We start from the raw sequence: 19,898 nt of genomic DNA, 5'->3' as shown, positions 1-19,898 counted from the left end.
TACTCAATTGCAGGACCCCAGGATCATGACCTGAGCCAAAGACAGACACCTAACCACTGAGCCACTCAGGTGCCCCTCAATCTTGAGGCTTTTTATAACTAGTAAGGGAAAATACTGAGTGAAATAAATTTTAAATCTTAATATTTGCTTTAAAAGTTTTTGGAGTAAATTTATATATAGCATAGAACTTAACTATACAATGCAGTGAGTTTTGATCAATGCATATGCCTTTGTGCATCTCTCACCCTCTCCTTCATGGTTCTTTTAGTCAGTTCCTGCTCTTTTTTTTTTTTTTTTTTTTAACCACAGAGTAGTTTTTCTTGTTCTTGAACTTTACATAAAAATAGAATAAGTGTGTATTCTTTTTTGTCTGGCTTCTTTTGTTCAACATGTTTCTGAAATTCAACCATGTTTTGTTTTGATTTAACCGATTTAACTGTTTTTGCACATATCAATAGTTTGTTCTTTTTAGTTGGTGTGTTATCCATTGTATAACTATGATATAGTTTATCCATTCTGCCATTTGGCTTTTGTGAATAAAGCTGTCATGAACACTTGATTATTGGTCTCTTTATAGACATACTTTTTCTTATTTCTCTTGGATAAATAACTAGGAGTGAAATTACTGGGTCATGGGGCAGATATGTGTTTAACTTTAGAAGACGTTGCCATACCATATATTTTTCCTGATTGGTTCTATTATTCTACAGTCTAACGGGCAGTCTGTGAAAGGTCTAGTTAAGTGACAAATCGGAAGTGAGTTTCCGAAAGATTGTTCTGGTACAGTGGGGCACAGGACTTAAGATAGGGAAAACACACAGTAAAGTAATATAGTTGAAAATTGATGTATTCCTGTTTCAAGTAATTGATAGGGAGAGAGAATCTTAGGGGATTCTAGAGCTATGGTATGTGGAGTGAGGATAAGGGAGAAGTCAGAATGACCTCCATGTATCTGTTCTAGGCTGGTAAATATTGGTGTGGCAGCATTAATGGAACCGTTGAAGAGTAGATTTTGGAGGGAAAGGAAGGTAATAATTCTGTTTTGTTTATAAGTAGTAATTGGGGGTAAAAGGAAGTAGATGAGATAGCTCTGGAAGTGCATGTAGTGAGGAAAAAGCCCAGGTTAGAATGGGATCTTTGGGGGCCATTGACGTTTCAGAAATGACCTGATGAAGAGGAGTCTGCTAAAGAACAGAAAGAGTAGCCACTAAAGAAGGAAAACCAGGAAACTGATTTAACAGAAGTTGAGAACTTTGAAGAAGGAGAGAAGAGCTTGAATGTAGTGCCTGTGAGTAAAAAAATAAGTACAGCCATTTTGGAGGTTAATTTTTTCTATGTATATCTGCAAAAAGTTTAAATATCACTTTTTTTTTTTTTTTTTTTTTTTTGAGAGAGTAAGTGCATGTGAATGCATATGGGCAGGGAGGGCAAGGTGGGTGGTGAAGGGCAGAGGGGAGAGTGAGGGAGAGAAGGAATCCTAAGCAGGCTCCACACCCAGCATGAGTCCAATAAAGGGCTTGTTCTCATGATCTGAGATCATGGCCTGAGCTGAAATCAAGAGTCAGATGCTCAACCGACTGAGCCACCCAGGTGCACCACATTTCTTTTTTCCTTCTTTTTATTTTTAAAGTAATCTTTATACCCAGTGTGGGGCTTGAACTCACTACCTCGAGATCAAGAGCTGCACATTCTACCAAATGAGCCAGGCAGGCACACTGAAATTTCACATTTCTTGATCTCTTATTTTATGGAATAACTCCTAGAGAACCACAGAAATATGGAAAGGTATGTTTAGAGGTATTCATGGCACCTAGTATATAATAATAAAAAAATTGAAAACAACTCAAGTAGCTGTCAATAAAGGATTGCTAAATTTGGCATCTGAGTGATTCAGTCGATTAAGCATTTGCCTTCAGCTCAGGTCATGATCCTAGGGTCCTGGGATCGAACCCCACATCAGGCTCTTTGCTCAGTGGGGAGCCTGCTTCTGCCTCTTTTGCTCCCCCTACTTGTGCACTCACTCTCTCTGTGTCAAATAAATAAAATCTTAAAAAAAAAAAGGGTTGCTAAATAAAATACGGTACATTCTTATGATAGAATGTTATACAGCTAATGTAATATGCTGTATATTTATTGCTACATTTCCTATTGCTGCTGTAATAAATTAGCAGACTTAGGTTAAAACAAAGACTTAGTCTCTTATAGTTATGGAGGCCAGAAGTCTGAAATGTTTCACTAGGCTAAAGTCAAGATATTGGCAGGGCTGTTTTCAAGGGCAGAATCTGTTCTTTTGCCTTTTCCAGCTGTTTGAATTGCATTCTTTGTATTACTTGCATTGTCTTCTGTGGCCTCTTCTTCTCTTCTAAGCCAAGAGTTTAGTATCTTCAGATGGGCCCAATCCAGATAATCCGGATAACCTACTCATCACAAAATCCTTGTTAATCCACCAAGCCTCTTTTGCCATTTAAGATAACATTCATATGTTCTGGGTATTATGATGAGGAGCTCTCTAGGAGACTATTAATTAGGCTACTACATAATACTAACAAGGACAGAAGATTGAGATGCATTTTAAAAATTCTCAAATATATGTATAGTATGATCTAATTTTTAAGTTAAAAATACATATATACTCAGTATATGTATAGAAAATAATTTTTTTTAAGAATAAATCTTGATGGAGATAGACTGTGCTGCTAATGGGTGATCTTTGAGAGTAGGATTACAGAGTATTTAAACTTTTAATTTTTTTCTGTGATTGGGCAGCCCCGGTGGCTCAGCGGTTTAGCGCTGCCTTGGGCCTAGGGTGTGATCCTGGAGACCCGGGATCGATTCCCACGTCAGCATGGAGCCTGCTTCTCCCTCTGCCTATGTCTCTGCCTCTCTCTCTCTCTCTCGCTCTCGCTCTCTCTCTCTGTGTGTCTCTCAGGAATAAATAAATAAAATCTTTTAAAAATAATTTTTTTTCTGTGATATTTCAATTCTTTTTTTTTATAAGTTTATTTTTTATTGGTGTTCAATTTGCCAACATATAGAATAACACCCAGTGCTCATCCCATCAGGTGTCCCCCTCAGTGCCTGTCACCCAGTCATCCCCACCCCCCGCCCACCTCCTTTTCTACCACCCCTAGTTCATTTACCAGAGTTAGGAGTCTCTCATGTTCTGTCTCCCTTTCTGAAATTTCCCACTCATTTTTTATCCTTTCCCCTTTATTCCCTTTCACTATTTTTTATATTCCCCAAACGAATGAGACCTATAATGTTTGTCCTTCTCCGATTGACTTATTTCACTCAGCATAATACCCTCCAGTTCCATCCATGTCAAAGCAAATGGTGGGTATTTGTCGTTTCTAATGGCTGAGTAATATTCCATTGTATACATAGACCACATCTTCTTTATCCATTTATCTTTCGATGGACACCGAGGCTCCTTCCACAGTTTGGCTATTGTGGACATTGCTGCTATAAACATCGGGGTGCAGGTGTCTGGTGTTTCACTGCATCTGTATCTTTGGGGTAAATCCCCAGCAGTGCAATTGCTGGGTCATAGGGCAGATCTATTTTTAACTCTTTGAGGAACCTCCACACAGTTTTCCAGAGTGGCTGCACCAGTTCACATTCCCACCAACAGTGCAGGAGGGTTCCCCTTTCTCCACATCCTCTCCAACATTGGTTGTTTCCTGCGTTGTTAATTTTCCCCATTCTCACTGGTGTGAGGTGGGATCTCATTGTGGTTTTGATTTGCATTTCCCTGATGGCAAGTGATGCAGAACATTTTCTCATGTGCGTGTTGGCCATGTCTATGTCTTCCTCTGTGAGATTTCTCTTCATGTCTTTTGCCCATTTCATGATTGGATTGTTTGTTTCTTTGCTGTTGAGTTTAATAAGTTCTTTCTAGATCTTGGATACTAGCCCTTTATCTGATATGTCATTTGCAAATATCTTCTCCCATTCTGTAGGTTGTCTTTTAGTTTTGTTGACTGTTTCTTTTGCTGTGCAAAAGCTTCTTATCTTGATGAAGTCTCAACAGAATAGAGAATCCAGAAGTGGACCCTCAACTTTATGGTCAACTAATATTTGACAAAGGAGGAAAGACTGTCCACTGGAAAAAAAGACAGTCTCTTCAATAAATGGTGCTGGGAAAATTGGACATCCACATGCAGAAGAATGAAACTAGACCACTCTCTTGCACCATACATAAAGATAAACTCAAAATGGATGAAAGATCTAAATGTGAGACAAGATTCCATCAAAATCCTAGAGGAGAACACAGGTAACACCCTTTTGGAACTTGGCCACAGTAATTTCTTGCAAGATACATCCATGAAGGCAAGAGAAACAAAAGCAAAAATGAACTATTGGGACTTCATCAAGATATTTCAATTCTTAACTAACATTTTCTAAACAGAGAAATGGCACAAAATAAAGGATAGAGTATTATACTGGGTTACATGTTGTAGAGAGATAGAGGCTCTTGGTGAGTGACCTTAGCAAGTGGTTTCAGTAAAAGGGTAGCATAGAAGCCAGATTGCAGTGAAAAAGTGGGAGGTGACGAAGGGAAGAATGAACAGCTAAATATTGTTCCAGTTGCTTAGCTATGAGGGGTGGCAGGATGCTGTGAGACTGGGATACTTAGAGGGATAAATAAGATCCAGTGAGATTTTTCAATATGGCAGAGCAGCAGGTTTGAAAGTTGAGGGCAGAAACTGGGAGGAAGAGAGAGAAATTGAGTTCCAGGATAATTCAAAGAGCATGAGGCTGAGGTCTTCTGACTTGGTTAAGCAGAAGACCCACTTGCTTGTAGCAGCTAAGACCTAGAGGAGTGTGGCTGGCTATGCATAGTAGTTAAATTTATGTTGTAGTTTTATTCAGTATTATCAGATTTAAAAAAAAATCTCTTGCAATCCTGCTTGCTGCTTTGGCATCTTCTGAAAGTCTGAGGTTATTGTTTATGTAAATTTAGTCTTTTTAATGCACTCTAACTGTTTTGGTCTGTCCTCAAAACTTCTGATTGTTTCAGTAGTCTAGCATATGAGTTTCAGAGATTAGACCATAGTTTTCTAGGTGCAACATTTTGGGATTTTTTTTTACTGTTACTGAAACTAATTTTTGCATTAAAAGATCTGCTTAGGGATCCCTGGGTGGCTCAGCCGTTTAACACCTGCCTTCGGCCCAGGGCGCAATCCTGGAGACCCGGGATCGAGTTCCACGTCGGGCTCCCAGCATGGAGCCTGCTTCTCCCTCTGCCTGTGTCTCTGCCTCTCTCTCTCTGTGTCTCTCATGAATAAATAAATAAAATCTTAAAAAAATAAAATAAAAGATCTGCTTAGGGACACCTTTGTGGCTTAGCCATTGAGCGGCTGCCTTTGGCTCAGGGTGTGATCCTGGAGTCTGGGGATGGAGTGCTGCCTCGGGCTCCCCATGTGGAGCTGGCTTCTCCCTCTGCCTGTGTCTCTGCCTCTCTCTGTGTGTCTCGTGAATAAATAATATCTTAAAAATAAAGATCTGCTTATATAAGTTTGAATCAGTTTTCTCTTGATTCTAGAATGTTACAAGAGGAAAGCATGGGAAATAACATTCACTTCCAACTATTTTCAAGTTCCTAACAAAAAGAGCTTAAATAACTTTTGAGTAGCTTAAGTGACTTGAGGAGGCCACATGTGTCTTGTAAATAGAACCTGGTACTTTTTTTTTTTTTTTAAGATTTTATTTATTCATGAGACACACATACACATACACAGAGAGAGAGAGAGAGAGAGAGAGAGAGAGGCAGAGACACCGGCAGAGGGAGAAGCAGGCTCCATGCAGGGAGCCCCACCTGGGACTCAATCCCAGGTCTCCAGGATCACGCCCTGGCTGAAGGCGGCACTAAACCGCTGAGCCACCCTGGTGCTTTTACCTTGTTGAGATGCTGAGGATCTTTTTTTTTGTTTTTTTTGTTTTTTTAAAGATTTATTTATTTATTTATTCATGATAGATATATATAGAGAGGAAGAGACACAGGCAGAGGGAGAAGCAGGCTCCATGCTGGGAGCCCAACGCAGGACTTGATCCTGGGACTCCAGGATCGCGCCCTAGGCCAAAGGCAGATGCTAAACCACTGAGCCACCCAGAGATCCCCCTGCTGAGGACCTTTTTAAAAATTATTGTTTCATTGATAATTTTCAATTGTGCTAGGATTTCCTGATTTTTCATATGTATTCATCTATCTAGTTTTGATTAACATATATTTCCCCCTCATGATTTGATCACTCTTCCTTTTTTAGTATCCGTGTAATTAATTAACATGACTAGCATTAAGGTAGAAGTTTTAGGACTTTGCTGTGATCTGTGCACTATTTATCCATTTGGAGAATTATGTTGAAGATTTTTTTTTTAAGGTTTTACTTATTTATTTATGAGAGACAGAAGAGGCAGAGACACAGGCAGAAGGAGAAGCAGGCCCCTCAAAAGGAGCCCAATGTGGGACTCGATGCCGGGATCACGCCCTGAGTTGAAGGCAGATGCTCAACTGCCGAGCCACCCAGGCGTCCCTATGTTGAAGATTATTATTGCCATTTTAAGATTTTTACAGTGGTAATTCCTTCTTATTTCACATTGAGTGACAGTGCTTAACACATTTATTTTTTTATTTTTATTTTATTTATTTATTTACTTATTTTTTTAATTTTTATTTTATTATTTATGATAGTCACAGAGAGAGAGAGAGAGAGAGAGAGAGACAGAGACACAGGCAGAGGGAGAAGCACGCTCCATGCAGGGAGCCCGACGTGGGACTCGATCCCGGGTCTCCAGGATCGCGCCCTGGGCCAAAGGCAGGCGCCAAACCGCTGTGCCACCCAGGGATCCCAACACATTTATTTTTTTAAAGAGCACATGAGCAAGTGGGGGGAAGGGCAGAGGGAGAGACAGAAACTTAAGCAGGCGTGGCACCTAGCTCAGAGCCCACACGGAGCTCAACCTCACAACTGTGAGACAATGACCTGAGCTGAAATCAAGGGTTAGACACTTGCCAACTGAGCAACCCAGGCATCCCTTAACATACTTTTTGACACAATGCTTGATATAGTGTGTATACTGAATAAAAAATTTGTGTAATATATGATAGATTTTAGGAGATACTTGTTCTGAATTTGTGCTTTTTTTCCAGACAAGATTGAGACATAGGTAAACCAGTATTTTAGTACATACTCTTATTGCTGCCAGGAAAAAACTGTGTATGTGGATATGTCCTTTTTTTTTTTTAAATTTTAATAAAGAGTTTTGTGTTTGTAACAGTGGAAGGTTGAGGTCAGGGAACAGACTTAGTTCCTTACCCATGAACTTCAGCACCTCAGCTATAGCAATTTTAGGTGCAGCTCAAAGGATCAAATTTTAGTTAGATAGCACTCTTATTCAGTGTTCTTTAGATAGCATTTTCTCCTCTCAGTTATAATACAAAAATATTTTGGGGGAAATTACATCAGTAATATGGTAATACAATAAAATATTTTACAGAATAATAATTTCCCGTTCTGTAAAGGAAAAACAATCTTTTTGTTAAATCTAGTAAAATTCTGTATTATAAATAATTTCATTATAAGAATTGATGGCTGGAAAAAATGTGGCATGATGTAGTGGAACAAGCATTTTGCTTTGTCATTTTCATTGTTTAACCTCTCTGGGTCTGTTTTTTTTTTTTATTTTTTTTTTAAGATTCATCTATTCAAGAGAGACACAGAGAGAGAGAGAGAGAGGCAGAGACACAGGCAGAGGGAGAAGCAGGCTCCTCACAGGGAGCAGGATTTGGGACTCGATCCCAGATTCAAGGATCACGCCCTGAGCTGAAGACAGATGCTCAACTGCTGAGCCACCCAGGCATCCCTCTGGGTCTGTTTTTTTTTTTTTTTTAAACCAGAAAGTATGTTTTCATGTTTACTGTGCAAAGATGGACATGAGGAGTGCAAGTAATAGATGTAAAGTTCCTGGAGTAGTAGCTGTTATGTGTTTTGATGTCCAATATAAATAGCAGCTGTTATTTTATGATTATGATGTTATTAAAGGAAGACTAAAAAATGCAGAAAGGACAAATGAAATTTATATGGAAGGTAGTATATAAGGAAGATCAATCTGACCGCAAGATTAGTTTCAAGTTTGTATTCAGTTTTGAATTACCAAAATAGCTTTACCAAAACTAACTGTAAGATCATTTTCTCATATGTTAAGGTGATAAATAATAATATACCTAATTATTGTGTGTGCTTAAAAATATCTTATTCTTTGGATGGTTTTAGTTGGCATAGTAGCAGGAGAGATTCTAGGTTTGTGTAATACCTTTTATGGATTCTTTACTGAAGTGTATAGCATTAAGTAAGACTTTTTTTTAGCATGAACAAAACTTAATTCAGATCCATAGCTCATTGTAATTTTGGTCATTTAATCAAGATGGCTTAAAGGAGCACTATTTCTTCTTAAGAAATATGTGTTACCTAGTAATTAATATATGAATTCATAAACATGAAAAATATCTTAATACTGGGTAGTACTTGAAATGGCCAGTTAAAATATTTCATTAAATTTTTGAATATGATTGAACTTGTATAACTCTTAGGTTTTTTATTTTTATTTATTTTTATTTTTTTTAACTCTTAGGTTTTTTTTTTTTGTTTTTTGTTTTTGTTTTTTTTAAATATTTTATTTATTTATTTATTCATGAGAGACAGAGAGAGAGAGAGAGGCAGAGACACAGGCAGAGGGAGAAGCAGGCCCCATGCAGGGAACCTGATGTGGGACTGGATCCTGTGTCTCTAGGATCAGTCCCTGGGCTGAAGGCAGCGCTAAACCGCTGAGCCACCTGGGCTGCCCTAACTCTTAGATTTTAAATGCTAAGCGAATGCTAATTCTTCAGGATAATTGCATGCTATTTCTAGTACAGTTTCAGATACTTTAAACATTTAAAATATTAAAACTGAGTAGTACTTCATTCACTTGAAATGTTTCAATCATGTAGCCTATAAATATCAGCAATACTCAGATGTTTTGAATGGGTTGGAAGAGTGTGTGTGTGTGGGGGGAGGGGGTAACTTTATATGTAGCTTACAGTATTTCTGAGCAAAGTCCAGTAGAATTAAGGGAATTTAGGGACGCCTGGGTGGCTCAGTGGTTGAGCGCCTGCCTTTGGCCCAGGGCGTGATCCTGGAGACCTGGGATCGAGTCCCACATTGGGCTCCCTGCATGGAGCCTGCTTCTCTCTCTGTCTGTGTCTCTGCTTCCCTCTCTGTGTGTGTCTTTCATGAATAAATAAATAAAATCTTAAAAAAAAAAAAAAAGAATTAACGGAATTTAGTTAGCTGGAGAACATTGCACATGGCACCCTTTAGAAAAGTTCTTTAACTATAAATACAGATTTGCAACTATTAAACTGTAAACTTATTATTGGAACATTAAATATAAAATATTAGCAACAAACTGATATTTTATATTTAGAAGATCTTTTGAAAAAACTCAAGTCCCATAAACAGGTTAGTTGGAGTTGGTAGCCATGGTAAAATTCTGTTTTCCTCCAACATAGGCATGGAATTGTCGTGGCCATTGGTTTCTATTCTCTGTTCATTTTCTTTTCTTCCTTTTTCTTTAGAAACTATTGTTGTAGTTTGTAAAGTGGGAAGGTTTCCTTTTGTGCATAATGTTAAAGTCAGGAAAATGACCAATGTTTCTCTAGATATGTTGTACAGATCTGCTCTGTTAATATAAAAAATTATAAAAGAGGTTTTTGTTTATATTCTTAAGACTTTTTGTATTAGTATTATTACATGGCTTAAAAACTATTGCAGTCTATAATAGACTATTTACAAAGGACATACAGATCTTCATGTGATACGTTGACAATTTCATTTTTATTTTTTTTATTTTTATTTTTTTTAAATTTTAATTTATTTATGATAGTCACACAGAAAGAGAGAGAGAGAGGGGCAGAGACACAGGCAGAGGGAGAAGCAGGCTCCATGCACCGGGAGCCCGACGTGGGACTCGATCCCGGGTCTCCAGGATCGCGCCCTGGGCCAAAGGCAGGCGCCAAACCGCTGCACCACCCAGGGATCCCGACAATTTCATTTTTAAATAGAATTTCCATCTCAATATTTTAGTTAACTTCTTAAGTTGGTAATCAGATTGGTTTTGGGCAGGCCCTGTTCTGTCAAAATCCCCAGGGTTATGACATGTTCAAAAGTGCTATTTTTTTACTTTGATGTTCTACAGTTAGTTTTAGCTCACCTTCCTATCAGTGATTTATACTTGTCAGGATGTTTTTGTTTTGGGTGGGGCCAAATGGTCAGTATTCTGGCTTCATCATTTATTAGCTAATGGATCTTAGACAAGTTGTTTAATCTACACAAACATCAGTAAAACCTATATTAGGGTTATGGTGAGGATTGAATAAGATAGTGGATGTTGGGCAGCCTGGGTGGCTCAGCGGTTTAGCGCTGCCTTTGGCCCAGGATGTGATCCTGGAGACCGGAGATCAAGTCCCACGTCAGGTTCCCTGCATGGAGTCTGCTTCTCCCTCTGCCTGTGTCTCTGCCTCTCTCTCTTTGTCTCTCATGAATAAATAAATAAAATATTAAAAAAAAAAAAGATAGTGGATGTAAATCATGTCACAGTGTCTGGTACATAATAAAGTATATTATAGATGGTGGTGGTGGTTGCAGTAGTAAGTACAAATTTGTATACAAATTTCACTTTTTTGAAATTCAGCTCTAGACGTAGGAGGGATCATAGAGATGGAAATGCACTGTATGCCTACAGAAAATAAATTAACTTAGAAATTTGTCATGACACTTAAAGGAAACTAGTCAGCAGTGTTGCTCTTATTTCCTGTTTTTTTCCCTTTCACTGTAATATCTGTTCTGTTTTTTGATTCCTGTTGAAGGCAGTGCTCTGTATCTTCCCTTCCTCCATCTCTGTTTAACAGCTGTTAACTTACATAAATGAAAGACATAATTTGAAATTCTTCGTGGATATTTACAGGCTATGTTTTGAAATCTGTATCCTGGGATCCCTGGGTGGCTCAGCAGTTTAGCGCCTGCCTTCAGCCCAGGGTGTGATCCTGGAGACCTGGGATCGAGTCCCACATCAGGCTCCCTGCATGGAGCCTGCTTCTCTCACTGCCTGTGTCTCTGCCTCTCAATTCTCTCTCTCTGTGTCTCTCATGAATAAATAAATAAAATCTTAAAAAAAAAAAAAAATCTGGGCAGCCCAGGTGGTGCAGCGGTTTAGCGCTGCTTGCAGTCTAGGGCGTGATCCTGGAGACCCTGGATCGAGTCCCACGTCAGGCTCTCTGCATGGTGCCTGCTTCTCCCTCTGCCTGTGTCTCTGCCTCTCTCTCTCTCTGTGTCTCTATGAATAAATAAAAAATCTTTAAACAAACAAACAAAAAACATTAAAAAAAATAAATCTGTATCCTATATTTATTGATAATAACTTAAAACGTACAAGACATTGCTATTTATATTTATGCCCATGTTTACAGAATTGGAACAGTACTTTTTTTTTTAAATGACATGATCTGATTTTTACTGTTTATTTTTTTAAATATTTTATTTATTATGGAGAGAGAGAGAGAGAGAAAGAGCGAGCGAGCAAGCAGAGGAAAGGGTAGAGGGATGGGGAGAGGGAATCCCAAGCAAACTCTGCACTGAGCATTGAGCCCAATGCGGGGCTTGATCCCAGGACCCTGAGATCATGACCTGAGCTGAAATCAAGAGCCAGACACTTAACCGACTAAGCCATACTGGTGCTTCTGGAACAGTACTTTCTTATATCCTGCTAAAAAGATTGAAGATGTATATTACATTTGTACCAGTCTTAAGTCCTACCGAAACAAGGTTAAGTGTAAATAATTTTTTTTCTTTTCACACATTTATTCAGTTGAATATCAAGTTTTTCATTGGCTCAGAATTTCCAGAACTTTGAAGAATGAAGAGAAATAACAATGTATACAGGTATAAGTTAATTTTTTATGTTTACATTTTGAAATTTGAGCAAATGTTTTAGAATGTACTTCTAAGTTTGGTACATTATTTTGGAAGCATAAAAGACCTTTCTGCATCCATTTGCCATTAAAAACATGCAAAAACCTACTAAAAAAACATGTTGCTAGAAGTTGGTGAGCTCTGGACTTGTAATCCTGTATAAGCAGAGTTGTAGCTTAAGTAATAATCCCAGAAATACAACATCCTGTCATTCACCTACCTCCCAGATTCCCTGTGAATTTATGGATTCCTGTGAAGCTTATGGTAAAACTTGATATGCTTGTAATAATCAATTTCAGACTAACTGTATAAATGATTTAAAAAGTAAGATGTAGGTGGAAGACCTTGAATATCTATAGATTTGTCCATCTATTTATTCTTAAGGCCGGCTTTTGTTGTTGAGTGTCTAGTGTATAGCAGGTATGTGATAGGCATGCTGAAGGGCAAAGTAGCACCTTCTTTTTGGTCAGAACGAAAAAAAAGATGCTGTCAGGTTCCAACTCTTCTCCCTTCTCAGTGGTATACCTAATCTGCAATCCTGACCTCAGTATTGATCTCTTAGTATCTTCAGCATTTTGTTGCTTTCTCCCATTTATTTCCTTATTATATATTATTTTTCAGGTTAGAACATATATATCCTGTCATGACAAAGGATTTTACGAAAAGGATTTTCCTTCATTTATGCAAATAATACATATTTTCAAGAAAATTTGTAAAAAATAAGAAATATAAATATGGGTTTTAGCATGAAACCATAAAGTTAACATTTATATATTATAGAATATATAATTTTATATATATTATACTCTGTATATTCTATATATGTATATATATTTTACATCTAATAGAATATTATAGAATATATAATTATATATATTATACTTTGTATATTCTATATATGTATATATATATTTTATATCTAATAGAATGTAGCCTGATAGTCTATTTAATTTTGTTGTGGTAATTCCTGTTGGCAGTTTCTGTTGCTATTTGCCTTTATAGTCCCTCTGTTGGTGTTCCAGCCAGAGCAGACTATTAAAAGTATGTTTGGCACTTGTATGCCAATGTTTATAGCAGCATTATTCACAATAGCCAAAGGAGGAAACAAGCCAAATGTCCATCAACAGATGAATGGATAAACAACAGATGAGTGGAGATCTATTTATCTATCTACCTACTTATCTATACCTATCTTTCAACCTTAAATATATCAAGTTTTTCATAGTCCAGAGTTTCTAACACCTTGTAGAATGAGAGAAGCATATATATAATGAAATATTATTCAGTCACAAAATGGAATGAAACTCTGATACATCCTGTGGTGTGGATAAATCTTGAAAACATTGTTGAATGACATAAGCCAGATGCAAAAGGACAAATATGATTCTACCTATGAATCTAGAATAGATAAATTTATACAGTCAGAAAATAGATGAGAGATTACCTGAGGCTGGAGGGAAGGAAGAATGGATACAGAGTTCCTCTTTGGGGTGATGAAAAAGTTTTGGAAATAGACAGTGGTAATGGTTGTACGACATTGTGAAAATAATTAATTCCAGTGAATTGTATACCTAAAAATGGTTACAGTGGTAAATTTTATGTTAAATATATTTTACCATAATTAGGAAAAAAAAATCTATTTAGAACTCTTAAGGGCATGTGGCTAGTTCACAGTTTTACTTCTGCGTGAGGTGATCTCTCTCATTCATGTTCCATCATGCTCCCCTAGTTCCTGCTCCATATTTTTTTTTTGAAACAGGCTGGCACTGATTATTTGAGTGGTATTTTATGGATAATTAAGAAAATTTTTTTTTGCTATAAATGTACATCACTCAGTGAAAAAAATCTATAAATAAGAAACATTTTGAAAACAAAATGAAATCAGAAAAATTCTTTTTTTATCTTTAGTATACCTTATAAATAGTATGCTTTTCTTTCTCTTATCCTTTATCTCTTCCTGATCATCTCTCACTATTTTTGATATATATATTCTTTAATTATACAAGTTTTATATAACCAAATTGGAAATAATTGGGAAAAGAATGAAATTCTAACTAATATTCAAATTCTAACATAACCTTGGTTTTAATCTTGTGTATTTCCCCCCTTCCCATCTTTTTTGATTTTATTTTATTTTTTATTTTTTTAAGATTTTATTTACTTATTCATGAGAGATACACAGAGAGAGAGGCAGAGACACAGGCAGAGGGAGAAGCAGGCTCCATGCAGGGAGCCCGATGTGGGATTCAATCCCGGACTCCAGGATTATGCCCTGGGCTGAAGGCAGGCACCAAACCGCTGAGCCACCTGGGCTGCCCCCCCCTTCCCATCTTAACACCACAGTAATGAAAACCTATTTACAACAGCTTTTTAAACCTAGTACATCATTTCCAACTATCAAGAAAAATTACAAGATATACTAAAAGACAAAAAAGACAGTTTGAAGAGCTAGAACAAGCATCAGATCTAGCTTTAGGTATGGTAGGGGTATTGAAATTATCAGAACAAGAAAGAATTTAAAATAACTGATGAAAATGCTAAGGACTGTAATGGATAAGGTAGACCGCATGTAAGAATAGATGGACAATGTTAGATGAGAGATAGAAATTCTAAGAAAGAACCAAAAAGAAATGCTAGAGATAAAAGACATTGTAGCAGTGTAACAGAGAAACACTGTAACCATTTGATGGGCTTAGTAGATTGGACTACTACTGGCTGAGGAAAGAATCTCTGAATCTCTCTGAAAGGAAAGAGAAAAAAGATGAAAAAAACAACAACAAAATATTCAGGAACTGTGGGACAGCTACAAAAGGTTTAACATATGCGTAATGAGAATTCCATAATGAGAAAAGGAAAGGAACAGAAGAAATATTTGAAACAGTAATGACTGAGAATTGCCCCAAAATAACATCAGTTAGTGAATCACAGAATACCAAGCAGTATAACTGTGAAAAACTACACTCAGGCATATCAGTTTCAAACTACAGAAAATCAAAGATAAAGAAAAAATTCTGAAAGAAGCCAGAGGAAAAACAAACCTTATCAATGGAGAAGTAATGATGAGAATTACAGCCAATTTCTCAGCAACCATGTAAGCAAGAAGAAAATGGAGTAAAGCATTTAAAGTGCTTAGAGAAAAAAACAAAACAAACTCAACCTACAATTTTGTATCTTGCAAAACTATCCTTCAAAAGTGAAGGAGAAATACTTTCTCAAACAAAAATGAAGAGTATTTATTGTTAGTAGACCTGCCTTGCAAGAAATGTTAACTTTTTTAGAGAGAAGAAAAATAATACATATCAGAAACTGGAATCTACATAATGTAAGGAAGAGCATGGGAAAAGGTATAGGTGAAGGCAAAATACCTTTTATTTTTATTCTTAATTGTTCTAACAGATGTTTCTTCAAAATAATAGGAACTGTGTATATGATTATAAATGCTTATGTTTATATATATGCTTAGTCATAAGTGAAATGAATGACAGCAATGATACAAGGGATGGGGACAGTTACAATTATTTTATTATTATAGGGTGCTTACACTATCCCGGAAATGGTATAGTGTTATTTAAAAGTGGAATTTGATTAGCTATACATGTATATTGCAAACCCTAGGCCAACCATGAGGAAAAGTAAAAGAGGGGACACTTGGGTGGCTCAGGGGTTAAGCGTCTGCCTTTCACCTCAGGGTGTGATCCTGGAGTCCCAGGATTGAGTCTCACATCAGGCTCCCTGCATGGGGCCTGCTTCTCCCTCTGCCTATGCCTCTCTCTCTCTCTCTCTGTGTCTCTGCCTCTCTGTGTGTCTCTCATGAATAAATAAAATCTTAAAAAAAAAAAAGGAAAAGGAAAAGAAAATGTATAAGGGATATACCAAAAAAGACAGAAAATGCAATTGTATAAAATGCTCTCTCAGAATCACAAAGGGCAGGAGTGCCTATGTGGTGCAGTTGGTTGGGCCTTGGACCCTTGGTTTTGGCTCAAGTTGTGATTTTGGCATCATGGGATCGAGCACTGACCTGAGTTCCCTGCTCAGCATGGAGTCTGCTTAAGATTCTCCCTCTGCGCTTTCCTCTTGTGCACACTCACTCTCTCCCAAATAAATGAATCAGTTAAAAAAAAAAAAAAATACAAAGGGCAGAAAAACAGGAAAAGACAAAAATAGAAACAAAGAACAAGGGAAACAAATAGAAAACAGTAAATGCATATGGTAGATGTTAATTCAGTTATATGGGTATTCACTTTGAATAACCGTGGTCTAAAGACACAAATGAAAAGATAGTGGTTATTAGTGTGGATCAAAAAACAAAATCCAATTCTGTTGTCTACCAGAAATCCTCTTTATTTATTTTTTAAAAGATGTTTATTTTATTTTAGAGACAGAGTAAGTGTGAGCAGGGGAAGGAGTAAAGGGGGAGGGAGAGAGAATCTCAAGCAGACTCAAGCCCATGAGGGCCTCACTTTCACAACCCTGAGATCATGACTTCAGCTGAAATCAAGTCATGCTCAACTGAACCACCCAGGTACCTCAGAAATCAATCTATCTATCTATCTATCTATCTATCTATCTATCTATCTATCTTTCTTTCTTTCTTTCTTTCTTTCTTTCTTTCTTTCTTTCTTTTTCTTTCTTTCTTCTTTCTTCTTTCTTTTTCTCTTTCTTTCTTTCTTTCTTTCTTTCTTTCTTTCTTTCTATCTTTCTATCTTTCATCTTATCTTATCTATTCATGAGAGACATGGGAGGGAGAGAGAGAGAGACAGAGACACGGGCAGAGGGAGAAGCAGGCTCCATGCAGGGAGCCTGACATGGGACTCGAACCCGGGTCTCCAGGATCACACCCCAGGCTGACGGTGGAGCTAAACTGCTGAGCCACCTGGGCTGCCCAGATATCCACTTTAAATGTAAAGATGCATATAGATTAAAAAGTGGTTGGAAAAAGATATAAAAGATAAACCAGGCTAACACTAATTAAAAGAAAGGAGTAACTATATGTATATATTTTTAAATTATTTATTTATTTATTTAAGAGACAGCATGCATGAGTGGAAGCAGGGCAGAGGGAAAAGGAGAGGGAGAGAGAATCTCGAGCAATTCCATGCCCAGTGTGGAGCCAGATGCATGGATTAATCTTGAGATCCAGAAATCATAACCTGAGCTGAAATCAAGAATCCGAGGCTTAACCAATTGAGCCATTCAGGCACCCTGCAGGAGTAACTATATTAATTTCAGATAGAGGAGAGTTCAGATGAAGGAAAGCTTTCAGAGATAGAGGGGAATTACATAATGATAAAGGAGTCACTTCTCCAAGAAGGCGTAACAATCCTTAATATCCTTAATAGGTGGAATCCTTAATATGCACCTAAAAACAGAATATCAAACTAAATGAGGCAAAAACTGATAGAATTCCAAGAAGTAGATGAATCTACTACCAAAATTGGAGATTTGATTACCCTTCTATCAGAAATGGACAGATCTAGCAGACAAGTAGGGACATAATTGAGCTAAACGACATTAGTAATCAATTGATTATAATGGATGTCTATAGACTACTTCATCCAACATCTGCAGAATGCACATTCTTCTCAAGCTCACATGAACACTCATCAGGATAACTGCATCTTGGAACGTAAAACCAATTCCTTGAAGGACACAACCTGCCAAAACTCATGTAAGAAGAAATAAACAATCTGAATAGGTCATATGTGTTAAGGAAATTGAATCAATAATTAATAACCTTCCGGAACAGATAATACCAGGGCCAGATAGGGTCACTGCTGAATTCTACCAAATATGTAAGGAAGAAGTACCAGTTCTCTACAATCTTTTTCAGAAGATAGAAGCAGAGAGAATGCTTAATAACTCATTCTATGAGGCCAGCATTACCCTAATACCATAACTGGATGAAGATACTATAAGAAAAGAAACAGACTCATATCTCATGAATATAGTTTTTATATATTTTTTTAGTACAAAAATTCTCAAATATTAGCAAATGGAATCCAATAATATGTAAAAAGAATCACATACCATGGCCAGGTGGGATTTATCTAAAATATGAAAGGCTGATCTAACTTTTGAAAATCAATTAATATAATACATCACTTCAACAGACTAAAGAAGAAAAATCACATGAGCATATCAATAGATGTAGAAAAGCATTTGACAAAATCTAATCCCCAGTCATGATAAAAACTCATAATAAACTAGAGGAGAACTTGATAAGGATATATCTTGATAAAGATATATTAAAAAACTTGATAAAGATACGTATAAAAATGTGTACAGTATTTTACAACATTAAGTACAACATCATACTTAATTACCAATGAGAAATTTGAAGCTTTCCTACCAAGATCAGGAACAAGACAAGGATATTCCCTATTACCACTGCTTTCAACATCATACTAAAAGTCCTAGTTAATGCAATAAGGTAGGAAAAGACAAGGTGTACAGGGTTTGGGAAAGAACTAAAAAAACCTCTCTTTGTTCACATATGCTGTAATTGTCTGTGTAGAAAATCTGAGATACGTAGGAGGAAAACCTCCTCTGAAACTAATAAACACAGTCTTCCTCTTTGTTTGATGGGGTAACCAATAAATCCATTGTAAGTAGAAAATATCTAAGTCAAAAGTGCACTTAACATCCCTAACCTAATTTAACATCATAGCTTCAGCTAGTGGACCTTAAACATGCTCAGAACACTTAGAGTGGCCTACAATTGGGCAAAATCATGACACAAACCTATTTTATAATAAAGTGTGGAATATTTCATGTAATTTATTGAATACTGCAATGAAAGTGAAAAACAGGATAGTTGTATGGATACCGAATGGTTTTATCAGTTGTCATAACTTACTGTCATGACTGTGCAGCTGATGGGCAGCTGTGGCTCCACTGCCATTGCCCAGCTTCACAAGAGCATTTGTACCACATGTTGCTAGCTTGGGAGAAAAGATCAAAATTTAAAATTCAAAATATAGTTTCTACTGAGTGTGTAGCGCTTTCACGCCATCATAAAGTTGAAAAATTGTAAGTTAAATCATGGACTGTTTTCATAGTACAGTAACAGGAAAAAATGTTAGTACACAAAGTCAGTTGATTTTTCTATGTATATAGGAATGAACAAGTGGAATTTGAAATTGAAAACAACACTATTTACTATCTCAAAAATGAAGCATATTTAAATCTAATGAAATATGTTCAAGGTCTGACATAACTAATGAAATACGTACAAAGTGTATGTGAGGAAAACTAAAACTCTGGTGAATGAAATCAAAGAACTACTGAATAAATGGAGAAATAGTACATGTTTATTGATAGGACTACCCAATATTGTAAAAAAGTCAGTTTTTCCCAACTATGTAGATACAATGCAATCCAAATCAAAATCCCAGAAAATTATTTTGTGGATATTGACAAACTGATTGTAAAGTTTATATGGAGAAGCCAAAGACTCAGAATAGCACAGTTTTGAAGGAGAAGAAAGGTGGAAGACTGCTGCTACTTGACTTCAAGATACATACTTAAGCTACAGTAATCAAGGCAATAAGATATTGGTGAAAGAATAGACAAATGGATCAATGGAACAGAGTGGAAAGCCCAGAAATAGACCCATAAAATATAGTCAACTAATTTTCAACAAAGGAGCAGAGGCAATAAAATGGATAAAAATAAAAGATAATTTTTTTTCAATAAATAGTGCTGGAGCAATTAGGCTTCCACATGCACAAAAATGAATTTAAGTATAGATTTTACATCCATCACAAAAATTAATTCAAAATAGATCCAACACGAAAATGTAAAATGCAAAGCTATAAAAACTCTTAGGAGATAACAGTAGAAATTTTAGGTGGCCTTAGATTGGTAATGATTTATTAGATGTAACATCAA

At 36.7% G+C, this 19,898-nt stretch overlaps 1 protein-coding gene across 4 annotated transcripts in view; it reads left to right on the top strand.

The window, feature by feature from the left end:
- The window catches only part of EVI5 (ecotropic viral integration site 5), a 194,765-nt gene that overhangs the window by 9,502 nt on the left and 165,365 nt on the right, over positions 1–19,898 (top strand). Inside the window, exon 2 of one of the 4 annotated variants that reach the window (XM_072834511.1) lies at positions 11,905–11,978. The exons of the other annotated variants lie outside the window; for them this stretch is intronic. The gene's annotated coding sequence lies outside the window, so the exon portion shown is untranslated. The remainder of the gene's footprint in view (positions 1–11,904; positions 11,979–19,898) is intronic. 4 annotated transcript variants of the gene reach the window in all.

This window comes from Canis lupus, chromosome 8 (assembly GCF_048164855.1).
Source record: "Canis lupus baileyi chromosome 8, mCanLup2.hap1, whole genome shotgun sequence".
Lineage (NCBI taxonomy): Eukaryota > Metazoa > Chordata > Mammalia > Carnivora > Canidae > Canis > Canis lupus.
The sequence above is the reverse complement of the archived record's forward strand: the minus strand, read 5'-3'. Positions and strand labels throughout refer to the sequence as shown.